The 20,992-nt window shown below is 49.3% G+C and overlaps 1 long non-coding RNA gene across 7 annotated transcripts in view; it reads right to left on the bottom strand.

Moving 5' to 3' along the window:
- Nucleotides 1-20,992, bottom strand: part of LOC131897331 (uncharacterized) — a 63,511-nt gene that overhangs the window by 29,427 nt on the left and 13,092 nt on the right. For all 7 annotated transcript variants that reach the window (XR_009375653.1, XR_009375655.1, XR_009375649.1 and 4 more), the window contains exon 6: nucleotides 15,332-15,465. This is a non-coding gene — a long non-coding RNA (uncharacterized LOC131897331). The remainder of the gene's footprint in view (nucleotides 1-15,331; nucleotides 15,466-20,992) is intronic.

Here is a 20,992-nt window from a genome sequence, read left to right as displayed (position 1 = left end):
ATTAAACAGCAGACGGGGTTTTACAGAAATCCTGCCCAGGTTTCAGATTATTACAGACTCAGACTCGTTCATCCCTTCATTTGGGGACAGTCTGAAACCGTAGAGGCTGATTTATTTATTTTGTTTCCATGTGTGTGTGGATGTGTGGAAGTAGGGGTTTGTGGCGACATTTTGTTTGTGCTGTGACAAATAAAGCTGCCTGGAGATCAGAGTTCGGAGCCAGACACTAGTTAACCATAGAGGCCAGGCAGTGGTGGCACACACCTTTAATCCCAGCACTCAGGAAGTGGAGACAGGAGCTCCGCCCCTTTTTCGGACTAGGGAGTTGGAGAGGCGAGACATAGCTGTGGCTTATTCTTTTACTTCTCTGATCTTTCAGCCTTTACCCCGATATCTGACTCCAGGTTTTTACTATTAAGACCAATTAGAATTCATGCTACAGGGGTTAATGATGTGAATCATCCCTGATAGCTCCTTCTCTGCATTTATTTATTTGTTTGAACCAGGGCCTCTCACTGAACCTGAAACCGGCTGATTCAGCGAGACTAGCCAGCCAGCAAGCCTCACAGATCCTTCTCGGTTCCCTCCCAAACCAAATACACGCACAGCTAGAGTGACAAGTACACGCTCCCACATCCAGCTGTTTCCTCCCATGGGTTCTGAGGGACTGAACTTGGACAGCGGGCATCCTCCTGAGCCATCACCCTCGCCTGGGCACCTCTTTAAACAGGGAGAAGCACACTTGGCCCTGCCTAGCGCAGAGTGGGTCCGGCACACGTTTGTCTTCTGGGCTGACTCTTGCAGTGGAACCTCCCTCTGCAGATCCCATGTACTCAGCCTCGCCTGGACTCCGAGCCCTGCTAGGTAGGTCAAGTCTCTAATCCATTTGGCTCCCGACCCACTGAGTCAGGCCTGTGGCATCTCACTCATACACTGTGAGGCAGGTGGGTTTTGCTGTGTAACACAACTCTGGAAAGAAAGCCAGGGGTGCACACCTCTAGTCTCTCAGGAGGCAGATGCAGGAGACTCACAAGCCCAAAGGCATCCTAGGCTATGCAAGAACCCCTGTCTCAAAAAAGGGAAAATCAACACGCCAAGTATCCACCCTACCCGTGAAGGTGTCCGCTGACCGGCCACTAGGGTTTGACGACGTTTCAGGGAAAGTGGAGAAGCCTTTTCAGAAAGCCAGCAGGATGAGTGGGCTGGGGGAGGCAGAGTAGACCTATCTCTTTCCCATTGTGACCTGAGGATGAGGACCTTGGACTCTTCCAATAGAGTACACCCAGAGCCCTTCCTTTCTCTCAACACTCAAAGACCAGTCCTGAGCCTGTTCTGACCATGATTGTCAACTTTCTGGCTTATCTTGTACTCAAAGGCTAATTAGGAAACGCCTAAACCAGCCTTGCTATTGGCCACCATCGACACAGGGAGGGTACCACCATGATGTCCCCATTTTTACATGGTTTTATTGAGTCCTGCTCCCAGGGTATGTGAAGAGGACTCTCCAAATATTTGGGGATTCTTTTTATTAATTAATTTCTTCGTTTATTTTATATCCCTACCACAGTTTCCCCTTCCTTCTCTCTTCCTGCCCCCTTTTTGCCTCCCCCTGCCACCCCCCATCCACTCACTCCTCCTCTGTTTCTGTTCAGAAAGGGGCAATCCTCCCATGGATGTCAACAAAGCATGGCATACCAAGTTGAGGTAGGACTAAGCTTCTTCCTTGTATTAAGGCTAGGAGAGGCAATCAAGTATGAGGAACAGGTTCCCAAAAGCCAGCCCAAGCTTCAGGGACAGGCCCTGATCCCACTGCTAGGAGTCCCACAAATAGACCAAGCTACAAAACTGTCACACATGTGTAAAGGGCCTAGGTCAGTCCCATGCAGGTTCCCTAGCTATCGGTCCAGAGTCTGTGAGCTCCTATGAGCCCAGGTTAGTTGTTTCTGTGGGTTGCCTTGTCATGATCTTGACACCCCCTGGTAATCCTTCCTCCCTTTTTTCATGATGACTGGCTTTGCGTTGTGGTTTCAACATGGTCCCTTTGCGAATCCTACCCAGAGATGCAAACTCTCCCCACCCAAGCCAACACAGCTCCCTACCAACAGTCCACCTCATCAGCAGCTCCTGATATCAGTTCCTGCCATATCTTCCAATTAGTGGCTCTGTAGCTTTGGGCGCAGACTGTGCCTCTCTCAGAACAGATCTGGTAACAGGATGTGTGGTGTTTCAGGAGCTCCAGGGTGACGGTGACAGGCTGAGTTGCACTGAGCTGGAAGCCGGGCTGCTGTTCTTCAGGTTTCTCTTGTAGACACCCGCCCACGCCTCTGCAGATTGCTGTCCTGGCCCCTTCACTAGTTGCCATGGGAAGATGAGAGCTGAAAGCAGGCGTGTTACAGCAGCTTGTTGAGGTTCCAGTCCCCACAGAGGAGAGCTCAGCAGGCTGGAGGCTAGCTCATTAGCGCAGAGCCCCTGGCCAGGCCTACTTACAGCCGCTCTGTACATGCCTGGCACCCAGGTCCCAGCTCCTTCCTCACGCAGCCGTGAGACCTGGGCCAACTTAAGACAGTTACAATTCACATCTTGGTTGATGTTTTCATTATTTTGAGAGAGAGAGAGAGAGAGAGAGAGAGAGAGAGAGAGAGAGAGAGAGAGCGGTACATACACATGAGTGTGCAGAGGCCTGAAAAGGATGTCAGAAATGGGAGGCTCACCATTTTGGCAAGGTGGCTGGTCCACAAATGCCAAGAATATTCCTGGCTCTGTCCCCCCCCCCCCGTCCCATGCATAATCATACACAGCTTTTCATGGAGGTGCTGGGGATTGAAACCCAGGTACTGGTGTATACATAGAACGAGCTTTTACTCACTGAGCCACGGCCCTGCATTCCACCCACCCCCTTATTTTTGATGCAAGTCTTACTCCAAAGATCTGAGGCTGAGTTTCAGACCCATGTGAGATACAGGAACAAGGAACGTGGCAAAGACAAGCCCAGCTCAGCCAAGGATAGAAGCAGAAGCAACCTTTTCCCAGGGTAGCCTCTGTCAGGTACTGTAACCAAACTACTTATGTGCATGGCCTCAACAAACCAGATGATGACCCTTGGAGTACAGGCAGGATGCCCATGTCATGGAGGAACAAACTGAGGCCCCCACGAGTACTAAACGGGCTTCTGGCCAGATGGCTGAGACCATTCTCCAGCCCAGTTCCCTGGAATAGACACAATTCACAGAATGTGGTCTCACCCTAAGCTCGGTTCTGTTTTGAAGGTCCATCCCTACCCTATTCCAAACCTTCCTTTATGTCATGGCTTCCAAAGATTGCAGGTCTAGGTCCCTGGAAACCAGGGGAAAGGGCCTCTGCAGACGTGGTAGGGATGGGTACTCTAGACCAGCAGATAGGTCGGCGGGCGCTCTCTTGGTTCTGCCTTGTAGGAGTGACAGTTGCCGAAGTCTCAATGGGGGTTGGAACTTCCAGAACAAAGCTGGAATGGCTACCCACTACAGATAGGCCCTGACGGAGGCACAGCATTCTCACAAGAGTCAGGCAGAGGGAGAGTGGCACAGACAGGAAGAGGTTGTGTGACCAGAACAACACAAGCTGGAAGGATACAACTACGTGTCAGGTCTACTGGCAGCCCCCAGACAATACAAGACTTGGGGAGTTCTAGTTCTGGCCTCCAGAACTAACAGAGTAAATTATTCCTATATGTAATGTTAAGTTTGTGGTCATTTTTGACAAGAGCCCCAAACAACAGACCCCACACAATGGACCCGACTGATCAAACCCAAGCTCAGCAGAGGACAGCAGCAGCAGCCTCTCCCCAGGGTGTGGCACATGTCAGGCACCGCACCAAACGCCATACAGGTGTGCCCTCATTAAACCAGAAGGTTGTCTGTCCTTGACTGACCTTGCAGTCACACACCTGTATTTTCTGCATGCAGATTTGCAGGATGAAACGCACTGACGCCCAAGAAGAGGATATACACTCCAAACGTCCACTGCTATTATGTCCACAGTCCACCTCTACCCACTCCTTCCACAGAGATGACAGTAGCTGGAAACAGAAGGGAAGCCTAGGAATTACCAACTGCAGCTGATTTCACAGCACCTTGTAAGAATAAACTCCCCACACACACACACACCTCCACCTGACTGAGTATTCTGTTCCTGCCAGATGCTCACAAAGAGGCAGAAATGCCAATCTCTCCAAGACACCATTCTTCCCAACAAGCACCATGCCTTAGTCTGCCCCTTTCTGCTTTTTTCACTTCCTAGACACATGGACAGCACTGTCCCTATAGTTCCCATCTCCACATACATCTTTAGACCAGGAGTGGGCTTTCCACAGCTGTGGCTCAGAGAGACACAAGACTCAATTGTTTTCCTTGCCCAGTCCCTTCGCTTTATTGGACTCAATTCTGTGTTCCCCAAGTCTCCAAAGCTCCCCTTGCCTTGAAATGATGAACACTAAGCCAGCAGTCAGTCTGGGACACTTCTTGGATTGTGAGCACCAAGCACCAAGCTCCCAGAATGCAGCCTGCCTCCAACAGACATAAAAGCAGCCTGGGTTTCTTTTTTTAATCTGTGAGAGCTCAGCAGATTCACATTCTACCCACATCTAAGAACAGGAGTTGGGCAGCTGCTCTCCACAGTGTGAAGCTGGCACAGCCTAGAAGCAGACGTGTGCAGCCCCAGGCGTATGTCCGACTGTCCACAGAGCTCAACTCCACGGAGACAGAGATGCTGCTCCCAGCAGCCAAGCCTCCACCCTACTTCTGTGCATGAGGGATGCCACTCCTGTGGAGGCTCACAATCTCTCCCTTATAGCATCTGTCACACAGGGCTTCACTAATGTCCCCTGGCTCATCCAAGCAGTACAGAAACATAAAATCCCCATTGTCTGATGGAATCCATGGTTGTTCAATGAAACATTAGAGATCATTCTCAAAGCATTTCACTCAGAGCTCTGCACCTGTCTGCTAAACTTAGACACTAATCTGGAGAGTACCTGGTTTCCCTCTTGGGCAACATCAGCTCTAAGAGATGGTGGCAGACGTGTTGGCCGTCCACATCTGTGGTATTACCACAGTGTTTGGCCTTCATTGCAGCAGAGCCTCGTGTCTGTTTTAGACGGTACCCCGTGAGTGTCTATTAGAGACTTGAAGACTTTTGTTGTTTAGAGTTGTTGAGAAGAAAATTGGGCCATTCCACTCCATGTGGAAGTAAGTGGCTGATGGTGGTCTGAAGGACACAAGGCCATGGAGGGGCTCCAGGGCCATACCAGGGAGGATCATTCAGAGGTCACTGGGAAAAACCTGCCTCTTCCAGAGAGCACACCTGGAAGGAGCCTCAGGGTCTCTAGTGTCTGAGGGAGATTAAATAAGGAGAGAGAGAAGAGGAAGGGAGGGGTGGGAGGGAGGGAGGGAGGGAGGGAGGGAGGGAGGAGGGAGGGAGAGAGAAGAAGAGGGGAGTGAAGAGAACTTCTAGGGAACACACCTAGGCACCAAGGACTGAGTGCCCCTGGCAGTGTCCACTGAGCTGGGGCAGCTCAGCACAACCTTGATGTTGGGAGCCTGAAGAAGTAGCAATAAGCCTGCCTCAGACTGTACCTGTAATGGGGGAGAAAGCATATAGAGAAAGGAGGAAAACATTGTAATGAGTCTACACACACTGTGTAGCAGATTGAATTGACCTGAGACAATTAGCCAGGAAGCAGAAGTCATAATTCAAAAGCCAGTATCCTCACTGGACACCAAGTTAAAGAATATTAGGGGATGGGGATGATTCTCATCTGGCCCAGGTCCTATGTTTATCCCTCCCCCTCCATCTTCTCCTCTCCTCTCCCCCACTTCCCTCCTCCCCTCTCCTATTTCTTTATGTCTAGACAGATCTTGACCTGCCCTACCCCTCTGCTGCCTCAGTGGCCAGTGGATCCTGGGCCCTGAGGTCCTCTCTGCATGACAGTAAGGCTGATGTCATCTCTTTGCTAACTGCTGTACATCAGACCTGGATATCTCAGTTAAATTTTTCTGACTCTGGGACCTGGGTGTGTGACCATCTTGGGGTATGGGGGGTTATACAGTGTGTATGTGCATGGTTACACCATCGTGCAAAGCTATTTGTTCACCTACATGATTGTGCCTGCAGCACTGACAGGGCCCAAGCTTTCTGCCCACACTGTGCAGACACTCCACAAATGAATGAGCAGATAGGAATGCTATAAAGACTGATCAGAAAGCAAATGGGAAGGCAGAGCTGTTGGAGAAACCCTAGGATGATAGTCACTACTCAACCCGTGATTCCTAAGTTTCCATGAACAGAAACACAACATGTGTACTCACAACCCACCCCTACAAATAACTATACACAGAGAAAGAGAGAGAGAGAAACAGAGGGGAGAGAGAGAGAGAGAGAGAGAGAGAGAGAGAGAGAGAGAGAGAGAAATGAGAAATGAGAAATGAGACTAGCCACAGTCAGGTATGGGCCTCCTCACCCTCCCCATAAGGGACAGCATCTGCTTTAGGGAAAAGGTAGCCCTGCTAAAGATAATTCAGGATCACAGGACTATGACTCCTAGCTCCCAGTGCATCAGGGGAAGGCAAGTGGATAGTCTGCTATGGTTTGAATGTGTCCACTCCTTCCACTTTCAAGTAGAAACCCTCTCCATATATTACTGTTGGGATGTGGGCTAAAGCAACTTGGGTCATTATGTCTCACCATAGGGTGGCCACTGGGAGAAAGGCTTGTAGGAGTTGGCTCACTCTCTTTCACTATGCCCCAAGAGAGCACAGTCCTCATCTCATCTGTCCCTGCCCACTGCCACACAGTGAGAAAGCCTTCACCATCATCATCATTCCTAGACCATGAGATGTGAGTCTCTGCTCATGTAAATCATCTAGGTGTCCTGTGACAGCATCACTGACCATGTGCCCCTGTTTAGGAGGACCAAAATGTCTACTCTCCTACAGTGCTTTACTTCTTGGGAATGAAGATTCCCAGGCTCTGGCCCACATCGACGCAATTGGAATCTGCATTGACTAGAACATGTAAAATCTGTGCGTACATCAAGGTAAGAGAAATTCGAAGGCAAATTAAGTTCAGGGGGAAACAGACCTGAGTTCAAGGCCAAGCATGTTCATACCAGCAGCTGGTTACAGTGGAGCAGAGAACAAATCCCACCTGGGAGGAGGGGGACAGGAGGGACATGCATAAGCATTAACATCAAGGACTATCACTTTGAGGAAGAGGGATACTGTGTGATGCCTAAGACAAAGCAGGAGGTTCACTGGTCAGAGACAGGACAGGGAGAATAGGGCAATTCTGTGACCAGCCAGAGCCTCGAGTAAGATGAGGGGCAGGGCCAAGTGTGGCCTGTGTGAATGAGGTGGAAGGATGGCAGTGTGCACATCCTTTTGTGACAATACAAATGCCTTGTGCATAACCCCCAAAAGAACAAGATGAGGATAACATAAGACGATTTTGATATCAAAAAGGTCAAGGAAGGGTCCTGGCCATAGTGTGCAAGACTAGAATAGGATGAAGAAGTGAAGTGTGATCCTAATGGGTCCTAACAATAAAAACCTGGAGTCAGATATCAGGGTGAAAGCTGAAAGATCAGAGAAGCAGAGCAGCAGCCACTAGAGACATCTTACCTCTACAAATCCTCAGACCGACTGGTGGGCCAAGATTCTGTCTCCACCTACCTCATATTCCTGTCTCCATCTCCCTGCTGCTGGGATTAAAGGCATGCACCACCAACCCCAGGCTCTGTTGCTCTTTTAGACTGGTTCAATCTCATGTAGCCCAGGATGGCCTTGATCTTCCGGTTTCCTCCTCCCAAGTGCTGGGATTAAAGGTGTGTGCCACCACCACCTGGCTCCTATGGTTAACTGGTGGCTAGCTCCACCCTCTGATCTCCAGGCAAGCTTTATTTGTCAGAACACAAAATATCACACAACAGTGAAGGGCTGAGGCTGCGTTAGAGGTTCAGTGGGAACCTGGCAGGACTGAATGTGGGTTCCGGTCTGTTTGCTTGGACCACATAGGAGGAAGTAGCATGCTATGAAGGAAGCAGGTAGGCATTGTGGAGAAGTCAGAGAGTGGCCTGGGAGGCCCTGGAATAGGGTGTTTCCTGAGGTTACAGAGTACAGTGGAAGGATTCTCTCTTTACAGTAAGAAGTCCCTACCTGGAACAGCTTGGAGAGTGGAAGAAGTGTGGTTCCTAAAGAGTCAGAGATGAGTAAAACCAGAATCCCAGACCCTGATTATAGAAGACCTGAGGATGGGGTGTAGGTGACCACAAGCAGTGGTGAAAGCTTGCTTATATTCTAGTTTAGACTGGGGGGGGGGGGGAGTTAGGCCTCAAGAGGATGAATATAGAAACAGTTGATGATGCAGGTGCCATTAGGGAGAAAGTCACAAACTGCCCCAGGCTGCGGGTTTTGAATGTTCTGTGAGTCTGCACAAGTGTACAGCACAGAGGCCTTGGGAAGCAGTGGGTGCAGCCTGAGAGCTCTGGACAGAAAGCAGAGCTCCAGGCAAAGATGGGATGTCTACCAGGGAGAGGCTAAAACCACGCAGGGATTGGTGCTCGGTAGGAAAGATGTGAACAGACTCTGGGGGTTGGAACCATCAATAGGGTAGGGTGAGCTGGTACCAGGAAGACCAGGAAGCTGGTCTTCCCTCACCTAATCCCATGAAAGCCATCTAGGAGGAGACTCAATGGGTCTGCTGTGAGTGACCTCGAACAATCTTCTTTGCACTACAAGCCTCTTCTCAGTTTTCATGGTGCCCCATCTTCCAGAGGTGTGGGCTTAGAGAGTGACACCTGCAGAATCTGGAATGAGTGAATGGTTGCCTCTGGCCAGCAGCTGAGCGCCACCCCCAACTAGGAAGCTGGCCTCAGCGTAGGCTGTGCAGCCTCCAATGTAGCCAGTACAGCTGGCTGCAGCAGGACAAGAGCCAAGCATGGAGCAGACTGGGCACACCAGTGACAGGTCAGGGCACAAGTGAGATACCTTCTAGGACTTCAGACACACAGGACATGTCCAGTGCCACCTCCCACTCTTCCTCCAGAACACCAGGCATATACACACATGTGCACACCTGCATGTGCAAAAGTACATGGACCATGTACACACCCCCATGTCTACAATTACATAAGGGTGCACATACACATGTTTACACATAGACATACTCCACACCACCCACTGACTCCCTCGGGAACAAAAGTGCCCCTCTCCCCCTTACCTCCTTCGCAGCTTGGAGAACCTTCTGGCCTTCTGCCTCCCCAGTGAGCATTCTCTGAACACAGGGACTTCCCAGCCCTGTCCTGCCTGCCATGGGCTGCTCTCCTGCCATCTGGTCACAGAGTCTGATAAGCATGGGCAAGCAGCCAACTTGGCCCCAGCTCTGCTTGGAGGCTGGACTGGCAGATAAATTGGTTGTGGAGGGGAGTGAGGAGGGAGGGAGTGGGGGCCTGGGGGGGTGGGGTGCAGGCAGAGGAAGAATTTCAGATTCACCCTCTGCTAAGCCAGGCTCCAGCTTTCCAAACTCATTGCAGTACTGCGAAGCTGAAGAGTGCCAGCCGGGAGCAGGCAGATGGTGCTGGGCGGGTGTGGGCCAAGTTGGAATGGGCAAGGACCTTGTCAGAATAAGCACAGGGCAGCAGACCCATCACTAAACCCTGCACCTAGGAAAGGTGTGGCCTGCCAACCTCACTACCTCTAGAGGACACTCCAACTCATCCTGGCTTACTCCTGTCCTGAGAGGCACTGACCTGAAACCCAAGAGTTACTCAGGAAAAGACTTGGTCCTGGCCATGGGGCTACTGGTACACCCTGGGCAGGTGGCCAGCTGTCAGCTCTTGCACAGAGTGGTTCTGACACTAGTGTGGCCTCCAGGAACTCCAGAGATAAACCATGGATAGCATGAGATTTAGACTTCAAGATACACTGGCTTTGCTGTGACCAATCATTACTAGATGTTGCCAGTGTGCCTCCTAAGAGGGATGAGGATTGTATGACAGAGGTCAGCAATGTGGTCCTTGTCACTTAAGTCAGTGTCTAGTAAAATGTACCTGCTTCTCACACCACAAACTGAGTCCCATCGTTCCCTGTTGACCTTGTGAGCATTTCTTTGAAGTCTCACAATGAGTCAACTCCTGTAAGACAGGCCACGGACATATGTGGAGCCACCTGGCAGTGGCCAGCTGGGACCGTTGCATATAGAGTGAGAAGACGACTATGTCCACTGCAAAGGGTCTCTTGATTTCTAATTCCCCTGAATTTACTGCTTGGTCCAGAGCGGTTGTGAACTATAGGGCTGCTAGAGGCTGGAATGGAGAACACTGAGGGATGGATTTGGGTGTACTCCCATAGACAGGTCCACTCAGGCCTGCCTGGGCTATCTGTGGTATGTGAAACCACAGCTACTTGATGCCTTAAGCAGGTCCGAGGAAGTATATGGGAAGGGGAAACCCCAGTGGAAGTCAGCCAAAATCTATGTCATGTTCTGCCTTGGATTTGAACATGATATTCGCTGCTGTGGAATAATCCTCTTGTACACTGTAAAGATTTATCATTCGAGTTGGTTTAATAAAACACTGATTGGCCAGTAGGCAAGCAGAAAGAATAGGCAGGGAAACCAAACTAAGAATTCTGGGAGGAAAAAGGGCAGAGTCAGGAGTCGCCAGCAGACGCAAAGGAAGCAAAATGAGAATACTAGACTGAGAAAAGGTACCAAGCCATGTGACTAAACATAGATAAGAATTATGGGGTAATTCAAGTGTAAGAGCTAGTCAGTAATAATCCTGAGCTACCGGCCAAGCATTTATAATTAATATAAGCCTCTGTGTGATCATTTGGGAATCAGCTGCTGGGTATTTGGGAGTTGTTGGCAGGACAGAAACCTCTGGTTCCAGTTTTCCTGTCCTGAAACCCCAACTTCACCTGTTCTTAGCATGACATGCTATAGAAGGTAAAGTCTTCAAGGCCCTGAGCTGTCTAGATGCCAAATTATCCTTGCAAATAGCAATGCCACAGACACGCCCCAAATTGTCCTTGCAAATGCAATGCCACAGACACGCTGCAGCAGTAGAAATGTGCTCATTGGACCCTTTGATCTATCTACCCTGTCACTCAGGTCTACGTAGGCCAGCATTTAACATCAGGCCTTTTTTTTTTTTTTTTTTTTGAGCAAAATCACTTGAAATCAGCAAGAGGATGCTAAGGCCAAAGTACCTGCCCCCACCCCCCATCCCTGTATCTCTCCAGCAGCCTACATTCACAGGGAAACTAAGTACTTTAAGGACATGGTCAATGACAGATCAAACTTATTCCCAAGAAAGCCAAGTGGATTTGCAACAGCATGAATATCAGAAGAGCATATGGCTACCCCAATCTCAAGCTAAACTTGTTTATGAGAATGGCCACTGTGTTCACCTCCAAACATCCCTGTATTAGGAGCCTAACCCATGGGTAATAGTGTTCAGAGGAGCAGGTTGGACAGACCTTTTTGATATATGTTATATCATAAGAGCAGACCCTCCTGAAGGAGATTAGTTTATTTATAAAAAGGGGCCAAGAAAGCTCTCGCCCCATCTGTCGTATAAGAACATGAGAAGACATTAATAAGGCACACAAGGATTCTTCTCCAGAATCTACCAGATCTCTATCCTAAACTTCCTGCCCACCAGAACTATAATAAATAAACTTCTGTCATTTATAAGCCACTTGGTCTATGGCAATCAGCCATAAAAATCCACACAGAATGATACAAGAATGGGGTCTTGCTGCAGCAAATACCTAAAGCCAAGGAGACAGCTTTGGAACTGAGTGATGGATATATGGAGTAGGGGAATTTGGAGACATGTTCCATGAAAAATCCATAGACGATTATTGGATGATTACTCTTGAGGGCTCAGGGAGGGGACGGGAGGGGGAGCCATGGAGAAAATGTCAGCTTCCTTAGAGAACATCTAAGTGGTTGTGGGGGAGGGGTTAGTAGAAATAAGAGTGGAGAGAATATTCTGATGAGGCATCAGGTAGAAGCTGGTAGCTAGGAGCACGATATTGGATTGAGGCAAACACCCTGGCCAAACCATGTTGATGACTGTAGAAGATAGAACCTGAGACTGATTAAATTGAATACCTGGCTAAGAAAACTAGAAAAAGTATTTATTCTATAGAATAAAATGTAAAACGTGAAAAGATGTAAAAACAGAATTGTACATCAAAAGGCAAATAGAACTTCATTTTTTAAGTATTTCTCAGCTGGTCCATGTTGGGAAATTTGAGAGAAGCCGTTTGGGAGACAGCAGGAATAGATATGGCCAAGTGAACACTTGACACGGAGATTAGTACGCCTTGCCCATCTAAATAGGAGCCAGGACCTGTCATCCAAAACCAATAGAAGAGAGATTCCCAAGGCATTTTGGAGTTCATCAAGTCTGAACCATCAGAGTGCAAGGCCCAGGAGTAGGGTAGAGCAAACTGAAAGAAGAGCTGTGGCTGCCCAGGGCCAATGTCGCTCCCCAACTGAAACACGGAGTTCCTGGAGCTCTAGGCAGGTGCAATGCTGGCAGACACTTGTCGAAGTTATGACACATAGTTTGTGCAGCAAAGTTACAGGGGCTTGGAACCTCCCGCTGTGTTTCAAGATGCCCCAAAGAGTCATGGAACCCAGGCAGGGAATCGGCACAGGGATAAAGCCACTGCAGAAAGTCCTCTAGGCCCATGTCTACAACAGCCATGACAGATTGACTTGTTCAAGGCCATGGATGCAGGGCTGCCCTGTGCCTTGGTATGCAATCCTCACATGGCAAAGCCACAGAGATGTGATGCTCCAACAAACACACACACACACACACACACACACACACACACACACACACACACACAGAGGCTCTAGAGCTTGGGGACAAAGAAAGTGACTTTTGATTCTTACGAGTTATAATCTTTCCCTTTCCTCCTTCCTTCTCTCTCTTCTTCCTCTTCCCTCCCCCTTGGAACAGCAATGTCTGTCCTGTGTCTGCACCACCATTGTGACACGTTTGATCACGCCTACCCACAGCTCACGGGGAATTTGTCTCAGTATAACATACCTTCGAAACCCAGATCACTCCTGCTACTTAGAGGAGGCTTTGACAAACTGAGCCACCAAGACAGGATGGTCCTTACCCTGTAGACATGCCTGTAGGTGTGCCAAATGCTGAGTGTGCAGCTTTCATAAGACACATGCCACGCTGGTTTGGAGTTTCGTAATGGCTACTATCTTTTAGTACTTTCAGCTACCGTAAGAAACCCCTTCCCCATATTCCCGTAAGTAACCCCAACAAAGTTCATTGGTTCAACAAGATGGACGAAAAAAACACATACCTTCCAGTACCGCCCACATGTGATGAGGTGAGACTCGAAAATATTTGACATAAGACTTTCCCCTAGAATTTAGATTTTGGAGTGATTGAGATGGAATGCGTTTTGCCAATGAGAACAAGCATTTGGTGAAGGGTGAGGCAGGATGCTGTTTTGAGTGTGTGTGTGTGTGTGTGTGTGTGTGTGTGTGTGTGTGTGTGCACATGTGTATGTGTGAGTGCATATGTGTGTGTACACATGTGTATATGTGAGTGCATATGTGTGTGCATGTGTGTGTGTATGTGTGTGTGCACATGTGTATGTGTGAGTGTATATGTGTGTGTATGTGTTCTCAAAATTCATATACTGTAACAAAGACCCTAAAGTGATGGTATTGCCATGAGGACCTTTGGGAAGTGACCAGCCCATGAGGGTTCCACCCACTCGCATGTGATTAACCTTGTCAGAGAAGCTTCAGAGTTCTCTGGCTTTTCTGGCTTTTCCTTTGTTCATTCAGTGGCCTTTCTACCTGCTGTCATGTGGGAACACATTAACAAGGCGCCATCTTGGAAACAGAAAACACTAAATCTGCCTGGCTGACCACCTGACCTTGGGCTTCCTAGATGTTAACCACTGTGAGAAATGGCTTCCAAATATTTGCAAATTACAAGGTCAAGTATTTTGTTATGGAAGTACGATTAATCTAGGACAGTTGCTGTTATATAATATATATTATATTATATTATATTATATTATATTATATTATATTATATTATATTATATTAATTATATTATATTATATTCCCACAGAACTTCCTGCAATTTGTAGCATAATTTAGAAGTGGGGCATTTAACACCCACCGGGGAAGGAGGGGGGTGGCAGATGTCTCCCTTCCTTTTAAAAAGTCTTGAAATCTGGTCACTGATCACCTCCTTCCTCCAGTTAGGAACACACCTAAAACCAACAGGGCCTAGTGGTAAATGACTAATCTCAGCTATTCAAAACACTTAGGGAAGAAGATTGCAAATTCAAGGTCTGCCTGGGCTGTTGAATGAGTGTGAAACCAGCAGGGACTTAGTGAGACCCTGTCTCAATGAAAAAAAAAGGGGTGGCGGTGGACCAAAGAGATGGCTCAGTAGTTAAGAGCACTCACTGTTCTCACAGTGCCCAGGTTTGGTTCCCAGCACCCATATGGGATCTGATATTCTCTTCTGGCCTCCAAGATCACTATATGCACATGGCATAAAAATGGATAAACATGCATGCCCACATCCACATAAATAAAGAAAAGTGGTAAATAAAATTAAAAAGAAAAAAAAAACAAGTTGATATCTCGGTGCTATTGTGATTGCCTGGCATGTGTGAGGACCTCGATTCAAGCCCTGTACTTGGGGGTGGAGAGGACAGCTCACATTATGTTAATGGTAGCATCTCAGGAGTCATATTTCCCTCATCCATCTATAGGAGTCCATGGGGCCACGTAGGTACAGCCTCGGGGCCAAGTATGTGTTCCCTCATATGTAGATACAACTTCAGCTCCAAGTAAAAGTTATTTATACCCTCAGACCCCTGTATATGTGGCTTCAGATCCCCACAAACATGTCCCCAAATGTATGTAGATACGTTCTATGATGTATACAGATATATCCTCGGGTTTTAGAATGCAGTTTCTGTCCCTTAACCTCTGTATAAGAATGCAACAGAATACCCAAATTTTAGAAATTTCCCATCCTTGGGGGCAGGAGATTCTATGAGGACAGGTTTGTTTGTTTGTTTTTTTTTCATATTTGCCCAGATGTACCATATAAGGTCAGTATGGACATAGATTCACATGAAGAAAACAACAGATTGTCCACATAAAGTCACTTCATGGCTCACAGATACACAGAGCCAAGCACACACTAGATTGCCATATCAACCACAAGACTTCTCCAACAGTCTGACAAGGAAGGACCCCATTCTCCATTCCTTTGTTTACCTGGTGAAAGAGGCATCAGGGGTCAGGAGCTTCCTTTTCTCACTCAGAACTCAATCCAGGGCTTCTCAGGAGACACAATGCACCCTTTTCCCTCCCATGGTGTTGGGGAGGTACCATGGTTCTTCCTCTCCTTGCTGAGGTAAAAAAGACAAGAGGAGGCATGAAAAGACAGGAGGCTGGTCATGGTGTGGCCTGCAAGCCACAGGCAGCCTCTGTCTTAGCATGGCTGCAGATGAAGAATCGCATTTTTAGCCTATAAATACGCCAAGACCTTCTTTGCCCCTAACCTTCCCAGACTGTACACTAGAGAGGAAGTCAGGGAAGCTCATCCCCTCTCCGGTCCCAGCTGCGCAGGCTGAGTGTATAACATGATCAAGATGGCAGGCCCCACTGAGGGTGGAAGCAAAGCCAGACCACCATCCAAGTTGAACATGGACCCTTTTCTACTGAAAAATCCCTCAACCTACCACAAAAGACACCACAGCCGACTCTTCCTGAAGAGATGGGCAGACATCAGATGGCGTCGCTGTCTCAAGAGTGTGGCACAGAAGTCTCTATGCACCTGGCATCTTGCAGTTCACACAAGCAGGAGTGTGAAGAAGGCAGACCTAAGCCAGCCAACAACACCCATGGATGTCATCTGCTGTCTGCTGCTGCGTGTAGACAGGTGCTCACACTCCTTCTGCACACTGAGGCAATGCTCCATGACACTGAGAAATTCTCTCCACCTGTTTCTGCCTCTCTCGCACACACGTGTGTGTGCACGAAGACATGCATAGTGCAGACAGCTAGAGCTGGTCCCTGCAAGGATGCATTCTGTGTGGAAAGCCACAAGCTGGCATGGCCAGGGGCCTTGCTACTCTTGCATTTTTTACCTTCCTGAGAGAGACCTCTGGAGAACTCGCCTCTCCTGCACATGGTTTCCTTTTGTCTGGATTGTCTTCTCTTCAGAGTGAGCACCCCGGACCAGGGAACATCAGCAGCCCTGGGGACGTGTGGCTGACTGCTGACCTCTTCCTCTCTCCCCTACCCTTGCTGGGACCCTTGTCCTCCGTCCTCAAGAGGATCCATCTCTTGGAGCATCCTTTGGACTTCTGTGTCCCCAGGGGCCTCAGGAACCTGTCCTGACACACTGTGATAAGGCTGTGGCGTCCTGTGGCTCCATGCTGCGGAGTCTGGAACCCATGCCAGGCTGTAATGCTGATGCTTTGGGATCCGTGTGGAAATGTGAGTTAGAATGTGTGTTCCTCACCTTCTGCTGACTATTCAGGAAGGAAAACACATCTGGTCGGGATGGGGCAGCACCTGTCAGTCAGGAAGGGCAGCACCTGTCAGTCAGGAGGGGCAGCACCTGTCAGTCAGGAGGGACAGCACCTGTCAGTCAGGAGGGACAGCACCTGTCAGTCAGGAGGGGCAGCACCTGTCAGTCAGGAGGGGCAGCACGTGTCAGTCAGCAGGGGCAGCACCTGTCAGTCAGCAGGGGCAGCACCTGTCAGTCAGCAGGGGCAGCACCTGTCAGGAGGGAAAGCACCTGTCAGTCATGAGGGACAGCACCTGTCAGTCAGCAGGGGCAGCACCTGTCAGGAGGGAAAGCACCTGTCAGTCAGGAGGGAAAGCACCTGTCAGTCAGGAGGGACAGCACCTGTCAGTCAGCAGGGGCAGCACCTGTCAGTCAGCAGGGGCAGCACCTGTCAGTCAGCAGGGGCAGCACCTGTCAGGAGGGACAGCACCTGTCAGTCAGGAGGGACAGCACCTGTCAATCAGGAGGGACAGCACCTGTCAGTCAGGAGGGACAGCACCTGTCAGTCAGGAGGGACAGCACCTGTCAGTAAGGAGGGGCAGCACAATGCCCTCCTACTGTGATGGGGTGTGGCTAGGCTCTCTGCTCCAGGCCTTGGATATGATGCTTTAGAAAGACAGATGTCTATCCCCAAGACATCTGGGTCCCTCCTCTTCCTCACTGCAGGTCCTTCTGATACAGTGGCCTTGATCATGGCTCTGTGGAGACCAGCAGGAAAAGCTATTTCCCTGGCCTGTGCATTCCAAACTTCCCTAAACATAAAAGAGTTAATCCAACCGGGCCAGTCTCACCTGGCTAAGAGACAGCCAGTAGGAAAGTGGGGCCACCCAAGGAAGGGCTACCAGCCTTAACCACAGAAGAGTTAATGAAATGATGAACTTCCCTCATCAGTATTCCTGCCCCTGTGTAGCTGCTAAGCATGGCCATGAGGTCCTGTTGGGTCTCTCCAACTCAGGAAGTTTCCATTTCTCCTTTCTTCTGCCTCTTTCCCTGTAATTCTGGGTTTCCTTTCTGTGCCTCTGAGGCCCTCTTCCCTACCACACGTCTCTTTGTCTGTCACATAGTCGACCTTCATGCCAGCTTAGCTCAAGTGGAATTTCTCTTCCACTTCATCTCCTTGAGGCAGCTACTGAGATTTAGTTTGCCTGTCCTGGGGTTTTTATTTTAAATTCTAATGAAAATTGTCCCAGAGTTTCCCTTTGAGTCCATTCTTAAATTTCTTTTATTAATGAGACTGAGAACCCCAAGAGAGGAGCCTAATTTCCCCCAATAATATGTGACAACTGTAGGGGGACCCCAAAATTTCCAGGAACACTCCTGTAGAGTCCTGCTCACTCTCCCATTTCCAAAGCCCCATTCTCCCCTGCCCTCGCCCAGTGCCTGAGTCTCAGCTCCAGGACACCTCCTGCTGAAGCTGCTCAAGCCTCATCAGTGGAGACACGGTCTTGTGTGTCTTCCAAGTCGCTGGCTTCTTAACAATGCTGCTGAGCAGGAAGTGGAGTGCCCAGCTGGTAGGGGAAGCCCTGGTGAAGATCTAGACCTGCCTGCAAAACCGTGATCAGACAGCAGGAGCCACTGTCTCACCAGAGCAGATGTTGCTGGATCGCTACCAGTGATGAAGCTGTCAGGTTGGCGGGCACAAGGGTCACCAGGGCTCTGCTGTTGGGGCAGAAGTAGGCAAGGGTCACCAGGGCTCTGCTGCCAAGACAGCAATGGATGAGGGTCCCATCAGTAGCAGACAGGGTCATCAAGGGTCTTGTTATAGTGGAACTATTTCATTCAGGCCTCAACAAGCATTGGCCTTCAGACTACCTTGGCACTGTAGTCATGGCAACAAAATGCACGGAGAAGTACAGGGATAGCTAGGTCTACTGTGGTCATAACAGAGCTGTTCACATTACCTTACACGGTGGGGGGAAGAAAAACATTGACAGGCCCTCAGCTGAGATTCACCAGCAGCTGGGACACCAGGCTGCAGCCTTCACTCATCACCCATGATGGAATGAGGTTTTATGGTGAGGCAGCTGCTTCTGAGTCATCATGTTCCATAAGTAACCTGTCATCCATGTGCCTATAAATAGCCCCAATAAACTAACTGGCTCACCAAACCAGACCCGGACAAAATAATTTCCTTGATAAGTCAGTTGTCTATCCAGGGAAGAGAGATGTTTCTTTACATTTTCTTTACATTTTACATCACACAACAAATCAATGGCTGGACTGGGACAGGACAGAGCCAAGGATGAGTCTGGGAGCAGAGGTTGCATGTCTGCTTATGGGTTAGTAAGACACGCAGCTGAGGCTGAGCCATCCGAGAGTGGGAGATCTGCAGGTGGCTCCTAGGGCCGCCCTCTTTTTTAATGTGGTCCAGAGCAGTGACCTCCCCCATGATGAGGAGCCAACCCATGAAACAGAGATTGAAGGACTGAAAAGTGTATCTCAGTCCCTGAAAGAAGCATGTATAAGATGAGATTGCCAGGAAGCTATGGTGGCAGTCACATGGTCCCTGAGATGGGTGTGTAGTATTGTAGGTTGAGCTATCCACCCATAGGGAGCATGCCCATGTAAGGAAGGAATTACAATGAGAAATAGACATGTGGGAGGCATCTCCTACACTCGCCTCTGATGTAGCAGAAGAAATGGATGAGAAGGATGAGGCATCTCGGCTTTCTGTTTCCTACAGCTCCCGGGAGTCATAAGGCAAAGAGTACAAGACCTGTCCTGAAGAAGCCCTCAGGGAATCCAAAACATGGAACCAATGGAAAGAGTTAGACGATGGGGAGAAACAGAATGAGGTATAAATCATTCGGAGGACTAAGGAACTGGGAGTGAGAGAGGTCGTGTTGGATGCTGGTTCACCAGGCCAGATGGGACTGCACCTAATGGAGAGGTGAGTTAGGGCTGACTTAGCAGAGACCTCAGGACTAGTGTGGCAAGCTAGTGGCATTCTCAAGCCTCCTTGTGGGACAAGATCTTTTTGTGACGACTGATACTCTGGCAGATCTAAGTGACTTAGGTTGGCATGTAAACCGGGTTTGTAAAGTACTAAGGCAACCAAGAGAGAGGAGGACATTGCAGCAGAAGGGCGGTCATTTGAAGGCAAATGTGGCAAGCACTGTGTTGGGTAGGAGTTCCTGTGGGAAAAACAGTAAAAACCAAATGCGTGGCTTGAGAACTTCCAGGAGGCTTTGCAGCCTGGGGCAGTGGTGTGCTGTGAAGGAGTGAAGGGCAATGGGGATGATCCCGTCGACCTTCTGCTGTGAAGGAAGAAGATCTTGAGGGTCAGGAGCCTCCCCAGCTCCTCCCTCACCAAGGACCACAGTTGCCTGAAGAGAGGTCCATGCAGGGTGACTTGGGGTTCTATTTGATATTACATAATTATCGGGCTCCCTGGTGATATGTGCATTTTGAGGCTTTGGTGAGTGCCGGAGGCAGATCTACCTTATTCACAGAAACTTCCCCAAAATATCAGAGCAAAGGATGAATAGAGAGAGAATGGAAAAAAAACTGAACAAGATAAAACTTGTCTTAGAGATGGAAGAGAACCTCCTCACCCAAAGTATTATTGCTGTAGATGAAAATATCAGTGCCCTGATGGCACTGGCCAGCAGTCTCCATCCCATGTTGATCAAATATAGTCTGTGTTGGGTTCTGAGTGTTGGTGGATCCTGATGGGCTCCAATCTCTCAGCTCTCCCAGTTCCTACAAGTTGAACATGGGGTCCCAGATGTGTATAGCATGTGTCCAGGATTCCAAATCCAGCCAATGACAGGATGAGCTTCATGTGTGCAGGGAAATTTGTGTCCACCGTGCTGTGAAGGTTCCTAGTGTCTATGTATGTGCATGTGTACACAGTTTTAAGTAAGTGTCTATGCACATATATTTTTCTGTGTGCCTTTTTGTGTGAGCAAATATGTTTACATGTGTGGCCCCGGACCTCCCATCTGGACAAGAAGTGAGTGCCTGGGCTCAGCCTAGATCCCATCCCTGGGCACCAGCCATTCCGTGGAAGACCTGCCCAACTTGGCCCCAGGTTCTGGCCATCGGGCAGGATCCCCTCCACCCCCACCGGGAAGGCTCCCCTTCTCCAAGTCCCCCGGCAGACCCTGCAATCTCCATGCCCTGCCCCCATACCCATCCGCCCAAGACCCCAGCCACTTCCTGAGACTTAGAGACCAGCCCCCAGCTCCCATCCTGCCCCGGACCTCCAATCTGGACAAGAGCTCCCATCCCGCCCTGACGCTCCCATCTGGACAAGAGAGAGAGGCTTCCTGAATCTGTCAGCTCTTCTGGACCAAGTGTGCTGATAAGACCAAGAACAAATCCACAAGGAGATGGGCAGACGTCAAGGCAGAAGAACA

The sequence above is a fragment of the Peromyscus eremicus genome, chromosome 22 (assembly GCF_949786415.1).
Source record: "Peromyscus eremicus chromosome 22, PerEre_H2_v1, whole genome shotgun sequence".
Taxonomy (NCBI): domain Eukaryota; kingdom Metazoa; phylum Chordata; class Mammalia; order Rodentia; family Cricetidae; genus Peromyscus; species Peromyscus eremicus.
Note: the sequence above shows the minus strand (reverse complement) of the source record. Positions and strands in the feature narration are given on the sequence as shown.